This window comes from Myotis yumanensis, unplaced genomic scaffold, assembly GCF_028538775.1.
Source record: "Myotis yumanensis isolate MYYU_CA2020_CCGP unplaced genomic scaffold, mMyoYum1.0.hap1 SCAF_79, whole genome shotgun sequence".
NCBI classification, from domain to species: Eukaryota; Metazoa; Chordata; class Mammalia; order Chiroptera; family Vespertilionidae; genus Myotis; species Myotis yumanensis.
Window position 1 is genome coordinate 92307 of NW_027223830.1, and position 12694 is coordinate 105000.

Sequence of the window (12694 nt, forward strand, 5' to 3'; positions counted from 1 at the left end):
AGAATTGAGCGAAGATGAAATCAGGACATGGAAACAGGAAAAAAAATTGACAAAACTTCTGAACAGGAACAAAAACAAACATAGAGCGATCAACAACAGCCTTGCTCAGAACTCCAATACAGAAGGGGGTGAAGAACAGGATGAAGACACTTTACCTTTAACCGTTGAAGAGAAAGTAAACAAAAGAATACTTTAAAATCTTTATTTGCAGTTTTGATTCTTATGGGAAAACAAAAGATACCTCTAGATCAGCGGTTCTCAACCTGTGGGTCGCGACCCCTTTGGGGGTCGAACGATCCTCTCACAGGGGTCGCCTGAGACCATGGGAAAACACATGTATAATTGCATATTGTTTTTTGTGATTAATCACTATGCTTTCATTATGTTCAATCTGTAACAATGAAATTGGGGTTCACCACAACATGAGGAACTGTATTCAGGGGTCGCGGCATTAGGAAGGTTGAGAACCACTGCTCTAGATGGACATGAAGCTGATGAAATCCCAGAAGGCCTCTTCACTCCCGATAACTTTCAGGCAGGCAGGCAGGCAGGCAGGCAGGCAGGCATGCAGGCACTGTCGGAGTGCCCGATAAATTCTGGTGAAGAGGTTCTTCTCTCTGAGAAAGCCCTTTGAGACCACAGCAGTCAACGCACCGTTCTGTTCAAAAGTACAAGCAGAAGCAGATGCTAGAGATCCGTGAGAGCCGCATTCGGGGAAGGAACGCTCAGGGGAGTGAGAGACTCCCTTCTTTTCCATGGCCCCTGACAGAGGGATGGACGCACGCACGTAGTGGACACAGCAGGGGAAGAGCACCTGCCCGCGTTGGTGAGGCTTGCTGACGAAGCTCGTGACCTGAGAGAGGAATCTGTGGGTTTCCTGCCTTCCGAAGCCGCTGCCGAAATTTTGGCTGTGACATTTCCCACGACGAGACCCGAGAAGTGGGGATTACGCATGGAATATTGTCGTGGCCAGGCTTACATTGTGTCCAGTGGCTTTCCTTCCAAAATGAAAGCTGTTGCTTCTAGACTTTTGGAGAAACATCCCTCCCCAAGCTGTCCACACACTCTGCTCTTCCCTGTGCCTGAAGTCCGAGGTGGGCCAGATCGGTGCCTGTCACGGGAGCGTCTGTTGCGTTTGGAACAGTGGAGGAAGTTTGATCTTTTTTCCATCCGTCACCACAACCGCTTTTAGAGCTTGACAGTGTCGTTTCTGTCCTCTTCCAGAACAATGAAGAAAGCGAGAAAGAACTGAAGGAAATGTGCCATTCTCAGCGGGCGGGCAGGCACGATGCTTTTGAAATTGTAGTGGAGCTCCTGCGAGCGCTTGTTTTCTGTGTAGGCGGTATACATGAGGACACACATAGTAGATGGGAAAACTGTACAGCGGGCCGAGCATTCGCACTCTGCAGTGCAGCAACAGATTTTGATTTCGTGGTTACCATTGTTGTTCTTAAAAACGTTCTACCTTTCACAGGAGCCTCTGGGAAAAATCTCCAGGGTCAGACCTCTGATGTCTTCTCTGCAGCCAGTAGCTCGACTGCAGGCGCTGCATTCGCTACATGAAGTGATGGAAGATATTGAAGTTTATTGTGAATTTTGGTTTGAGGAAGCCACCGATTTGGCAACCACACTTGCTATTCTGATGAAGCTCCCCGGGAAGCTCCGCAGAGCTCAGCAAGGGCACCTGGAGTCTCAGCCGACTTCCGAGAGGTGCTATAAAGAGCCTCTAAGCGTCACAACAGTGGAACACATTGTTCAGGAACTGAAAGAGATAGTCTCAGAACAGTTCCTCCAAAGCTCTTCAATGCTGATCTCTGGTCCCCTCTGTCACGGGACGGCTCAAATTCAATACGCCGGAGGAGCACCAGGCTGACATGTACGGCAGCGACTTACCCAATCCCGATGCAGCACTCTCGGCTGAGCTGCGTTGTTGGAGAATCAAGTGGAAACCCAGAGGAAAAGATATAGAGCTCCCATCCACCATGGCCCCCTCCACCTGCCAGACATCAAGTTTTTTCCTCATGTTTATACATTGCTAAAGGTCCTACGAATTCTCCCTGTGATGAAGGTTGAGAACGAACGCTATGAAAACGGTCGAAAGCGCGTCTCAAAGCACACCCGAGGAACACTTTGACAGGGCAAAGGTCAAGTAGCTTAGCTTTGCTTAACATGCATTTCGATGTGAAACACGATTTGGATTTAACGGTGGACACATACATCAAAGTCTACACAACTAAGTCAGAGCTTCCTACAGATAATTCCGAAAGTGTCGGAAATACCCGAGGGACTTTTAAAATGCGTTCTCTCTTATATCTGATATTGAAAAAAAATCTGAGAAATTTGAAAGGAAACAGAGAAAAGCTGTAAGATATAGGTGGGTCACTTAATCACTGGATCTCTTGGGTAGAGTAGCCACTGATCCTCTCCTTAAATGGCCCCGGTGTGAACTCTCATGCTTTGGAGAACGAACTGTTGTTCTTCCAGAGGGCGGCAGGCATCATCGGAAGCGCCACGTTGCACTTCTGCGTGATCTCTGCCGATGGCACTTTGGGCTTGTTTTAGTGAGGTCATTGCAGACATCACATTCATTGTCACAGTTGTTGGGCATTGAGTTATCAGTTCTTTGAAGAAATAAATTTTGAGAAGGTGTGGGAGGAACCTGTTTCATAAAATTGTGCAACGAAGCTCACGACTAACCTCTGACTAGCAGGAGTTTTAAGTGTGCTACGAGAAATCTGTAACCAACAGTGAAATGACCAGCTAGTGAAAGAAACGTGAGCTTGCCAGACAAGGATTTCGGTGTGGATTTTTGTCTTTATTCGATGATCTTAAACAAATGACTGTGAAACATTGAGGAAAGAACCCGCCATCCTTACACCCACATCTGGGTGTCGCTGCTTACATTCCTTTGTTGAGCCTATATCCTCATAAGCTTTTTAGCAAGAATATGTGGCGCACTTCCGTTTCACGGTCAAGACAGGATCAGAGGCCATGGATCCTGACAACAGATCGGTCTGTTTCATTCCGTCTTTTTCCGTGGTTACATCTACTGCCGCGTCTCGATTTATAAGGGAAACCGAGACAACCGACAAGAATGCGTTTTGTAGTTGGTCTAGGAATACAGAAAACATCGCTGTCATTTTCGGTGAAGAAAGTCAATTTTGTACAGTCTATGTCAACATAAATAAAATGTAAATTTGTTTAATGGAAAAACAAAACAGCGAAATTAAAACGGGGGGGGGGGGGGAGGAGGGGGAGGCGGGTGGAGAGGATAAGAGAGAGGGCGGCTACCAAGCCCCTGGAGCCAAAAGAGAAGCTGCCTAAACTCCCTTCTTTGACAGAAAGGATGACTCCTTTATTCCCACACAACTGTGGACGACGAAAGGGGCCACATGCTAACCCGACGAGCTCAGGGGAAGGCCTGCCTGGCGGTCTTGCAAACCGAGAGGCCTAAAGCCACCGCAGGGATGGTCTGAAGGGAGACTGTTACTGAGAGCAGTAGTGGTGGGTAGTCCCGTCCTACCTAGGCCGGAGTCTTCCCAGACCAGGTCAGTGTTTACCTTAGCATCTAAGACACAACATACCTATGCCATAAAATGTCAGAGGAACTTGGAACATCTCGCCGTCCCCGCCCCGCGCCCTCCCCCCCCCCCCCCCCACACACAGACACAAGCAAATGCGCCTGGGGGCTCTGCAGGACAGAGACCATAAATTCCTTCATTGTTATTGTTATCACGTGTATTGTTGCCTGTTAACTATCTATCCTGCACCCACCTCAGGAAAAGAAGTAGGTGAGGCCCTGGCCGGTTTGGCTCAGTGGGTAGAGCCGAGGTCAGCCTGCGGCGGACCTTAAGGTCCCGGGTTCGATTTTGGGTCCCGGGCGCATGCCCGCCCGGGTCACAGGCTCGAGCCCCACTAGGGGGCGTGCAGGAGGCGGCCGATCCAAGATTCTCTCTCATGGATGAGGTTTCTCTCTCCCTCCCTCTCCCTTCCTCTCTGTAAAACATCAATAAAATAAATAAAAAGAAGTGTGCGTCTATCATTTCAGTTTGTATTCAATCCCAGAGGCCGCCCCCCCCCCCCCCGCGCCCCACTTTGGTACCTCCATCGCTCGCTCCCTCCCTCCTTCATCTATCACCAGTGGATTTCCTGTAACCCACTTATGTCTCCTCCTTGAATTGGATTGTCACGTATTAAACAAAGTGACGCCCCGGCCGGTTTGGGTCAGTGGGTAGAGCATCGGCCCGGGGACCGAAGGGGTCCTGGGTTCGATTACAGTCAAGGGCGCAGGCCCGGTTGTGGGCTCGATCCCCAGGAGCGGGTGTGCAGGAAGCAGCGGACGGGTGATCCTCTGTCATCCTGGACGTCTCTATCGCTCTCTCCCTCTCCCTTCCTCTCAGAAATCAATAAAAATGTATTAAATAATAATTTAGAAAAAAGAATGAATAAAACAAAGTGAAAAACAGCCATTCTCCGGAGCATTGTCCAAACCCCTTGCGGTTCTGCTTCCCGGCAAGTGTGGACAGTTTGACTCAAGCCAGTGATGCCAACTTACTTGGTTGTTGGTTTTTGTGGGGGTGGGTTTTTTTTGTTGTTGTTTTTTTTTAGGAGGGTCACGTGTATGTAGACTTCAGTGAGCCAGAGACTGAACCAAAAGGGGAGAATGATGATTTTTATTTTTTTTAAATGTATTTTATTTATTTATTTTTTTACAGAGAGGAAGGGAGAGGGATAGAGAGTTAGAAACATCGATGAGAGAGAAACATTGATCAGCTGCCTCCTGCACACTTCCTACCGGGGATGTGCCCACAACCAAGGTACGTGCCCTTGACCGGAATCCAACCTGAGACCTTTTAGTCAGCAGGCAGATGCTCTATCCACTGAGCCAAACCAGTTAGGGCTCCATAAGCTAGAATATGCGGAACACTTCCGTTTCACGGTCAAGACAGGATCAGAGGCCATGGATCCCGACAACAGATCGGTCTGTTTCATTCTGTCTTTTTCCGTGGATACATCTACTGCCGCGTCTCAATTTATAAGCGAAACCTAGACAACCTACAAGAATGCGTTTTGTAGTTTACCTAGGAAGAATACAGAAAACATAGCTGTTATTTTCGGTGAAGAAAGTTAATTTTGTACAGTTTATTTCAACATAAATGAAATGTGAATTTGTTTAAAAGAGAAACAAAGCAGCGAAATTAAAACGGGGGTGTGGGGGGGGGGGTGTGTGGAGAGGATAAGAGGGAGGGGTTGACCTATGCCATTTCGAAATGGCGGCGGCCAAGTCCCTGGAGCCAAAATGGAGGCAGCCTAAGCTCCCTTCTTTGACAGAAAGGATGACTCCTTTATTCCCACACAACTGTGGACGACGAAAGGGGCCACATGCTAACCCGACGAGCTCAGGGGAAAGCCTGCCTGGCGGTCTTGCAACCTGAAAGGCCTAAATCGACCGCAGGGATGGTCTGAAGGGAGGCTGTCACTAAGAGCACTTGTGGTGGGTAGTCGCGTCCTAGGCCTGAGTCTTCCCTGACCAGGTCAGCGTTTACCTTAACTGAACCTATGGTCCTTTTGCATGTAAGACAACACACCTCTGAAATGTCAGAGGAGCTTGTAACATTAGCCCCCCTACTCTCTCCCCCTCCCCCCACCTCCGCGCCCCCCCCCCCCCCACACACACACACACAAGCAAATGCCCCTGGGTGCCCTGCAGGAAAGAGACCATAAATTCCTTCATTGTTATTGTTATCACGTGTATTGTTGCCTGTTAACTATCTATCCTGCACCCACCTCAGGAAAAGAAGTAGGTGTAGCCCTGGCCGGTTTGGCTCAGTGGGTAGAGCCGAGGTCAGCCTGTGGCAGACCTTAAGGTCCTGGGTTCGATTCGGGGCCAGGGAGCATGCCCACCCTGGTCACGGGCTCGAGCCCGACTATGGGGCATGCAGGAAGCCGCCGATCCCCGATTCTCCCTCATCAATGATGTTTCTCTCTCCCTCCCTCTCTGCAATCAATAAAAATGTATTTTTTAAAAAAGAAGTATGCATCTATCATTTTGCTTTATATCCAATCCCAGAGGTGTACCCCCACTCCCCACCCCACCCCCCCTTTCCTCCCTCCCTCCCTCCCTCCCTCCCTCCCTCCCTCCCTCCCTCATCTATCACCAGTGGATTTCCTGTAACCCACGTATGTCTCCTCCTTGGATTGGATTGTCACGTATAAAACAAAGTAACGCCCCAGCCGGTTTTGGTCAGTGGGTAGAGCATCGGCCTGGAGACCGAAGGGTCCCGGGTTCAATTTCAGTCAAGGGCACAGGCCCGGTTGTGGGCTCGATCCCCAGTAGCGGGTGTTTCTATCGCTCTCTCCCTCTCCCTTCCTCTCAGAAATCAATAAAAATGTATTAAATAATAATTTAGAGAAAGAATGAATAAAACACAGTGAAAAACAGCCATTCTCCGGAGCATTGTCCAAACCCCTTGCGGTTCTGCTTCCCGGCAAGTGTGGACAGTTTGGCTCAAGGAAACTCATGAAAGTTCTCTACGGGTTTGCATGTTTTTCCGTGAACACGACGTATACACCTGCTGGTTTCTGAGGGCGAGGCAACAGAGTCTGTCCATGAGGTCCGCTGTGAAAGGGTAGAGGCGTCTGTTTCTGCTGTCAGAAGCCAGGTCACCCTTAGGAAGAGTGTAGAAAACAACAACAACAAAAGACAGAAATTGGATTTACCAAGAGAAAACACACAGAAGCGAACCGAGGGATGCTCCGAGGACTGTGAGAGGGAATCTCCCCTTCTCCTCACTCATACCGCTTTTGGAAAAACGGCAATGATCCTAAGAGGTGAAGGTCCTGAAGCTCTCGGAGACGCCGACCGACCGGCCGGGGCTACTTTCCCCGTTCTTAACCCTACCCAACCAAGTCTCCCTCTCCCTGGGAGTCAAGCTTGTGTGCCCACAGCGGTAGGTAGGGGTACCCCACCGACCGACCGACCGACCGACCGACCGACAGACGGCTGTTTTAAAATCAGAACCTGTCCCCTTTCAATGAGGGCATGGGACAGGGGCAACCTATATTTTCCTGCTCAAATCGTCCCCAATTCACCTGATAGGGACTCAGAGGTTTGTCTCTGTCTGTCTGCATGTCTGTCTTTAAGCCAGTGACGCCCACATATGTTGGTTGTTGGTTTTTGTGGGGTTTTATTAGAAGGGTCGTGTGTTTGTAGACTTCAATGAGCCAGAGACTGAACCAACAGGGGAGAATGTGATGGTTTTTATTTTTTTAAATATACTTTATTTATTTATTTATTTATTTATTTTTACAGAGAGGAAGGGAGAGGGATAGAGAGTTGGAAACATCGATGAGAGAGAAACATCCATCAGCTGCCTCCTGCACACTCCCTACTGGGGATGTGCCCGCAACCAAGGTACATGCCCTTGACCGGAATTGAACCCGGGACCCTTGAGTCCGCAGGCTGACGCTCTATCGCAGTGATGGCGAACCTATGACACAACTCATTTTTTTTTTTTTTTTGGTTGATTTATTCTTTGTTAAATGGCATTTAAATATATAAAATGAATATCAGAAATATAAGTCTTTGTTTTACCATGGTTGCAAATATCAAAAAATTTCTATATGTGACAGGGCACCAGAGTTAAGTTAGGATTTTTCAAAATGCTGGCACGCCGATCTCAAAAGGTTCGCCATCGCTGCTCTATCCACTGAGCCAAACCGGTTAGGGCAAGAATGATGATTTTTAAAAAGGGAACATCCCGAGAGGAATCTCACCTGGAGATGGACTAAACGTATGTCTGTTTGCCAACAGTCCTTTCTCCATGATGAACTTCCACGACAGAGCCCGAGCGACCCGATTCATGGGGGACCCTCCCCGCTCAGAATGGCCCCAAGCAGCCCCAGAGGCTGGCAGAGACGCCTCTCACTCTCGCCTCTCACTCTCGGCTCGGCTCGGCTCGGCTCGGCTCGCTACCCATGTGTCCCCGTAGATGGGGAACCGGGCCGCGTTCCCTTGAGAGTCCCCTGACCTGAGGGCTGAGAGGAAGGGAGCGCTGGGGTGGGGGATGGGGAGTAGGGGGTGGGGTATGGAGCAAGCGGGAGGGGAGGAGGGAGGTCAGGGCGATTCATTCCAATGGATCTCACTCCAGGGCTTGCTTCATTCAAATGCAGAAAGCTCTCCGGTGACGTCAGGGCCTCGGACCTCCCTCGCCTCGGGCTTCTCCGAGTTCCCCCACCCTCAGGCCGGCAGCTCACCAACTTCAGGGAGGGAGGGAGGGAGGGAGGGAGGGAGGGAGGCTGTTGGAGAAAACCGGCCCGGCCTGTCCGGGTGGGAAAGAGTGCCCTCTATCGGCCAACCCAGGAACCAGCCCTCACCCGTTTAGGAATCCCGCGAGGGGGGGTGGGGAGCGAGAGGGAGGGGTTTGAGGGGCGTGAGTCCAGGGTCCAAGGCGAAGGTCAACAGTAGATCTCGGCGTCTTAGATCCCCTAGGAGGAGAGACATAGGTGGGAGTGGAGCGATGAGGGTCGCGGGAGGCCTGGTGAGGGATGATTTGACTCAATAACCCCGGGTCACCAGACCCGCCAGCACACTCTGCTCCAGTTGCCGGTTTTGATCATCCATCCCTCCACCCCCACCCCCCACCGCACACACCGCTCCAAGTGTGCCACTCACGACAGACACCCTTTTATCATTCATCTTTAACTTCCCCGTGGATGGATGGATGGATGGATGGATGTGTGAACATCAAAAAAGATTCAAATCTGTGGAGAATGTCTGTGAGTTCACTTGAGGCAATTGCCAGGAAGCAGATTCTCAACATAATGGGATAACACTCTGTAGAATGGAGGGTGTGTGTGTTTTAACCTTGTTGTATACATGTCAAGCAAAAGAGGAGATGTAAGTGGGTTACATGAACTCCGTTGGTGATAGATGAGGGAGGCCAGAGAAGGCAAAGCGGGGGTGGGGGTGGGGGGGCAGGAAACCTCTGGGATTGGATAAAAATTAAAATAAAATGACAGACACATACTTCTCTTACTTAGGTTGGCGTAGGATAGGTAACAGTCAGCAACGTACTCAATAAAAATAAGGGGATTTAAAAAGGAAAATTACACCCTAGCCGGTTTGGCTCAGGGGAGATAGAGCGTCGGCCTGCAGACTAAAGGGTCCCAGGTTCGATTCAGGTCAAGGGCACATGCACGGGTTGCGGGATGGATCCCCGGCGCCGCCGCCCGCTCCCCCCCCACCCCCCACCCCACCTCCCAGGAGGGGGTGTGCAGGAAGCAGTGGATCCATGATTATCTTTCATCATTGATGTCTCTCTCTCTCTCTCTCTCTCTCTCTCTCTCTCTTTCCCCCCATCTTTGAACTCAATAAAAACACTATAAAAAAGAAAGATTGACCTTTGTCAGGGAAGGTAGCAGCCTAGGACATGACTACTCACCATCACTGTTTGTTTGTTAAACTTTTAATTTCTGTCCATGGATGGATGGATGGATGGATGGATGGATGGATGGATGGATGAGTGGGTGGATGGATGTGTCCTCCCTCCCTCCCTCCCTCCCTCCCTCCCTCCGCCCACCCGTCCGCTCACCCGCTTTCCACGGGAAATCCTCAGTCTCATGTCACACACTCACTGGTGATTACACTCGCTGCCTCCTTCCTCCCTGTGAAAAAGAGGAAGTTAAATGGACGAACCTGAAAGAGCCCCACAGGTGGCAACCGTGAAGCAAGTGCACACACATGTGTGCGTGTGTGGCATTTGTCAACAATGTAAGAAATCCTCCAACCTGTGCAGAATTTCTGTGAGTGTCTTTCAGCCAAACTGTCCAGAAATGTCGCTCGTACGCCGGGAAGCACAATCTCAACGGCGGGAGATGATGTTCCAAAGAATGGCAATGTCGGCCCCCTTATTTTATACACTCCAATCCCAGGAGGAGACCGTACGTGGGTTACATGAAATCCACTGGTGACATTTTAGGGAGGCGGGAGAAAGCAAAGCGGGCAATCCCCCCCCCCCCCGCCACCCCCCCCCCACACACACACACACAGGAGTCCTCTCATGGGGCGAACCAACCGTGACTCTAAAGTCGTGATCCTGACCCCGGGAGTTGTATTAAAAATCAAGCTAAAGGAGTGTGAATGTAAACTGTAGGCTTATCAAAGGTTCAAAGGAGGTCTGTGTTTACCACCATTGAAAGAAAACAAACCAAGAAAGAGATCAAGGGTGGGTCAAAACATCCTCTCTGGGACTGGGAGGGAGAGAGTTCCTGCATCTGTCCAAGAGGGTCATCTGCAGTGTTGAAAAGCCAGGGTTCAGCAACAGGGGATATTTTCTTCCTCTCAGGGATCATGAAAAGCATCCATGACAGTAAGGGGGTGAGTATGGGGTGGGTGCTGTCATTGAAAAGGCTAGGTGAGCAGGGAGAGCTATGCCATTTACAGGCATACCCTATCCACTTTTCCTTTCACAGAATTTACACAATGACTTAATGTTTAGTTTTGAATGGCATTACTTCTTGAGTCTCCTCCTCATTGTTTCCAAGTCTTTGGTTGATACTCAGGTGTAGGACGAATGTATGTATGTATGTATGTATGTATGTATGTATACTGTGTGTGAGCCCCAGGATGGACAGAATCTGGGGGGGGGGGGGCGGTGAGTGGAATAGACTGGAATGGAGTGGAGGAGCGGGGGAGCAAGAGGAAGGGAGAGAATTGGAGGGAGGCAGGAGGGAAACTGGAGAAGAGAGGATGCCAAAGGACCTCGTTAGTTAATGACACCGGGCATGGCTCTTATTCTGAGTTTTTTGTTTGTTTTCCTCGAATGCCACCTATGCAGAAAACAACCTGTGTGAAGTTCAACTAAGGTCACCCACACAAGAATAAGGACTACCCATTGACTGCAAGGCTCTGTAGTAGGTCGCCCGCTGTTTGCACTTGGCAGAGACTCAAATCTGAGGCAAGGGGAAGAGCGAGTAAGCTGGAGTAGAAGAGGGAGAGGTGTGTCCCCTACCCCTAGGAACCAAGTTTAGGGGGTTGAAGGGCCAAAAAAATAGAATAAAATAAAAAGAAAAAAGAAAGGAAGGAAGGAGGGGGAGAGAGGAGAGAGAGAGAGAGAGAGAGAGAGAGCGAGAGAGAGAAGAAAAGAAAGAAAGAAAGAAAGAAAGAAAGAAAGAAAGAAAGAAAGAAAGAAAGAAAGAAAGAAAGAAAGAAAGAAAGAAAGAAAGAAAGAAAGAAAGAAAGAAAGAAAGAAAGAAAGAAAGAAAGAAAGAAAGAAAGAAAGAAAGAAAGAAAGAAAGAAAGAAAGAGAAAGAGGAAGGTCCTCGGTTCAGTCCTGACTATGACTTTCTGGGGCATGGCAGGGCACGGCACGGCACACCCGGTCGGTCGCCGCGAGTGGTGTGGTTTGTGGTTTCCAGCCAGAAACCCCACTGTGGTCCACTTCAGTCCACCTCATACCTTTCCTGGCTGGGGAGAGTTCCTTTGGATCACAAGGACAAACCCAAAGGAGGACAAAGTTCAGAATGCCTAATTCACCCCTGCCCATTTCTACACGACAAAGCCGTCCATAGTGTCCAAGTGACCTGCATTTTTCATGTCTGCGAAAGAAGTTTCCATTTGAGGTACAGGTACTGCTTTGTGTTATTTAGAATGGATGTGCCTCCATCCAAAGTGCTAGTATGGCGATCCACTGCCTTCCATTCATGCCCCCCTGTCTGCCGACTGCGCAGGCGCTGTCCCTGATTTGGCTCCGCCCTGTGACGACAACGGACCAGCCCGGCCCTCTGGCCGACCTCGCTTTGAGGCTTATAAAAGCGGTCACCAGGAAGGTGGCGCATGACAAGGACAGGTTGCATCGTCATCATGTCATCACCAGGGTGGTGAGAACGCAGGGTCCGGTACTGGGGGGGGGGGGGGGGGGGGAGGCGGGGAGGGCGCGTTTGAAAGCTTCATATTCTCATTCTCTCTCTCTCTCTCTCTCTCTCTCTCTCTCTCTCTCTCTCTCTCGTTTCCACCTAGCAGTCAAGAAGGACAGACACTCCCACGATGCGGATGAAGGACTGTCAGACTTTGAAATTTCCTCCGCGAGCGAATATAGGGCGATTTAGGAATTTCCTTTCAGTGAACACGCCCCGCACTGTGCCGCCGCCGCCTGGAAACATCCCTAAAGGGTTGAAGCGTTGATACGAATAGAAACAGGACGGGTAAGCATTGCAACGTGTTTTCTGGGGTTTTGTTTGAGAGACCCATACATGTATAACGCTGTGATAAGCCGGGCTGTACATATAAATAAATAAATAAATAAATAAATGAATGAATGAATAAATAAATAAATAAATAAATAGTAGTAAAGGTGGATTCATGATAAGAATGTGTCATTGTATGCGGGCTGTACGTGAAAGAAAGAAAGAAAGAAAGAAAGAAAGAAAGAAAGAAAGAAAGAAAGAAAGAAAGAAAGAAAAGTCCTAACCGGTTTGGCTCAGTGGATAGAGTGTCAGCCTGTGGACTGAAAGGTCCCAGGTTCGATTCCGGTCAAGGGCGTGGTTGCGGGCACATCCCCAGTGGGAGGTGTGCAGGAGGCAGCTGATCAATGCTTCTCTCTCATTGATGTTTTTAACTCTCTCTCTCTCTCTCTCTCTCTCTCTCTCTCCCTCCCTCCCTCCCTCCCTCCCTTCCACTCTGTAAAAAATCAAT

At 49.6% G+C, this 12694-nt stretch overlaps 2 long non-coding RNA genes across 2 annotated transcripts in view; one reads left to right on the plus strand and one right to left on the minus strand.

Moving 5' to 3' along the window:
* Positions 1–7257: 7257 nt before the first annotated feature.
* Positions 7258–9666, minus strand: LOC139001037 (uncharacterized). The gene is made up of 2 exons (XR_011469808.1): positions 9594–9666; positions 7258–8487 (listed from the first exon to the last, which is right to left on the minus strand). It is a non-coding gene; the product is annotated as an uncharacterized lncRNA (long non-coding RNA).
* A 1897-nt stretch (positions 9667–11563) lies between these two features.
* The window catches only part of LOC139001043 (uncharacterized), a 1275-nt gene continuing 144 nt past the window's right edge, over positions 11564–12694 (plus strand). Inside the window, exons 1-2 of the long non-coding RNA XR_011469810.1 lie at positions 11564–11880; positions 12020–12204. This is a non-coding gene — a long non-coding RNA (uncharacterized lncRNA). The remainder of the gene's footprint in view (positions 11881–12019; positions 12205–12694) is intronic.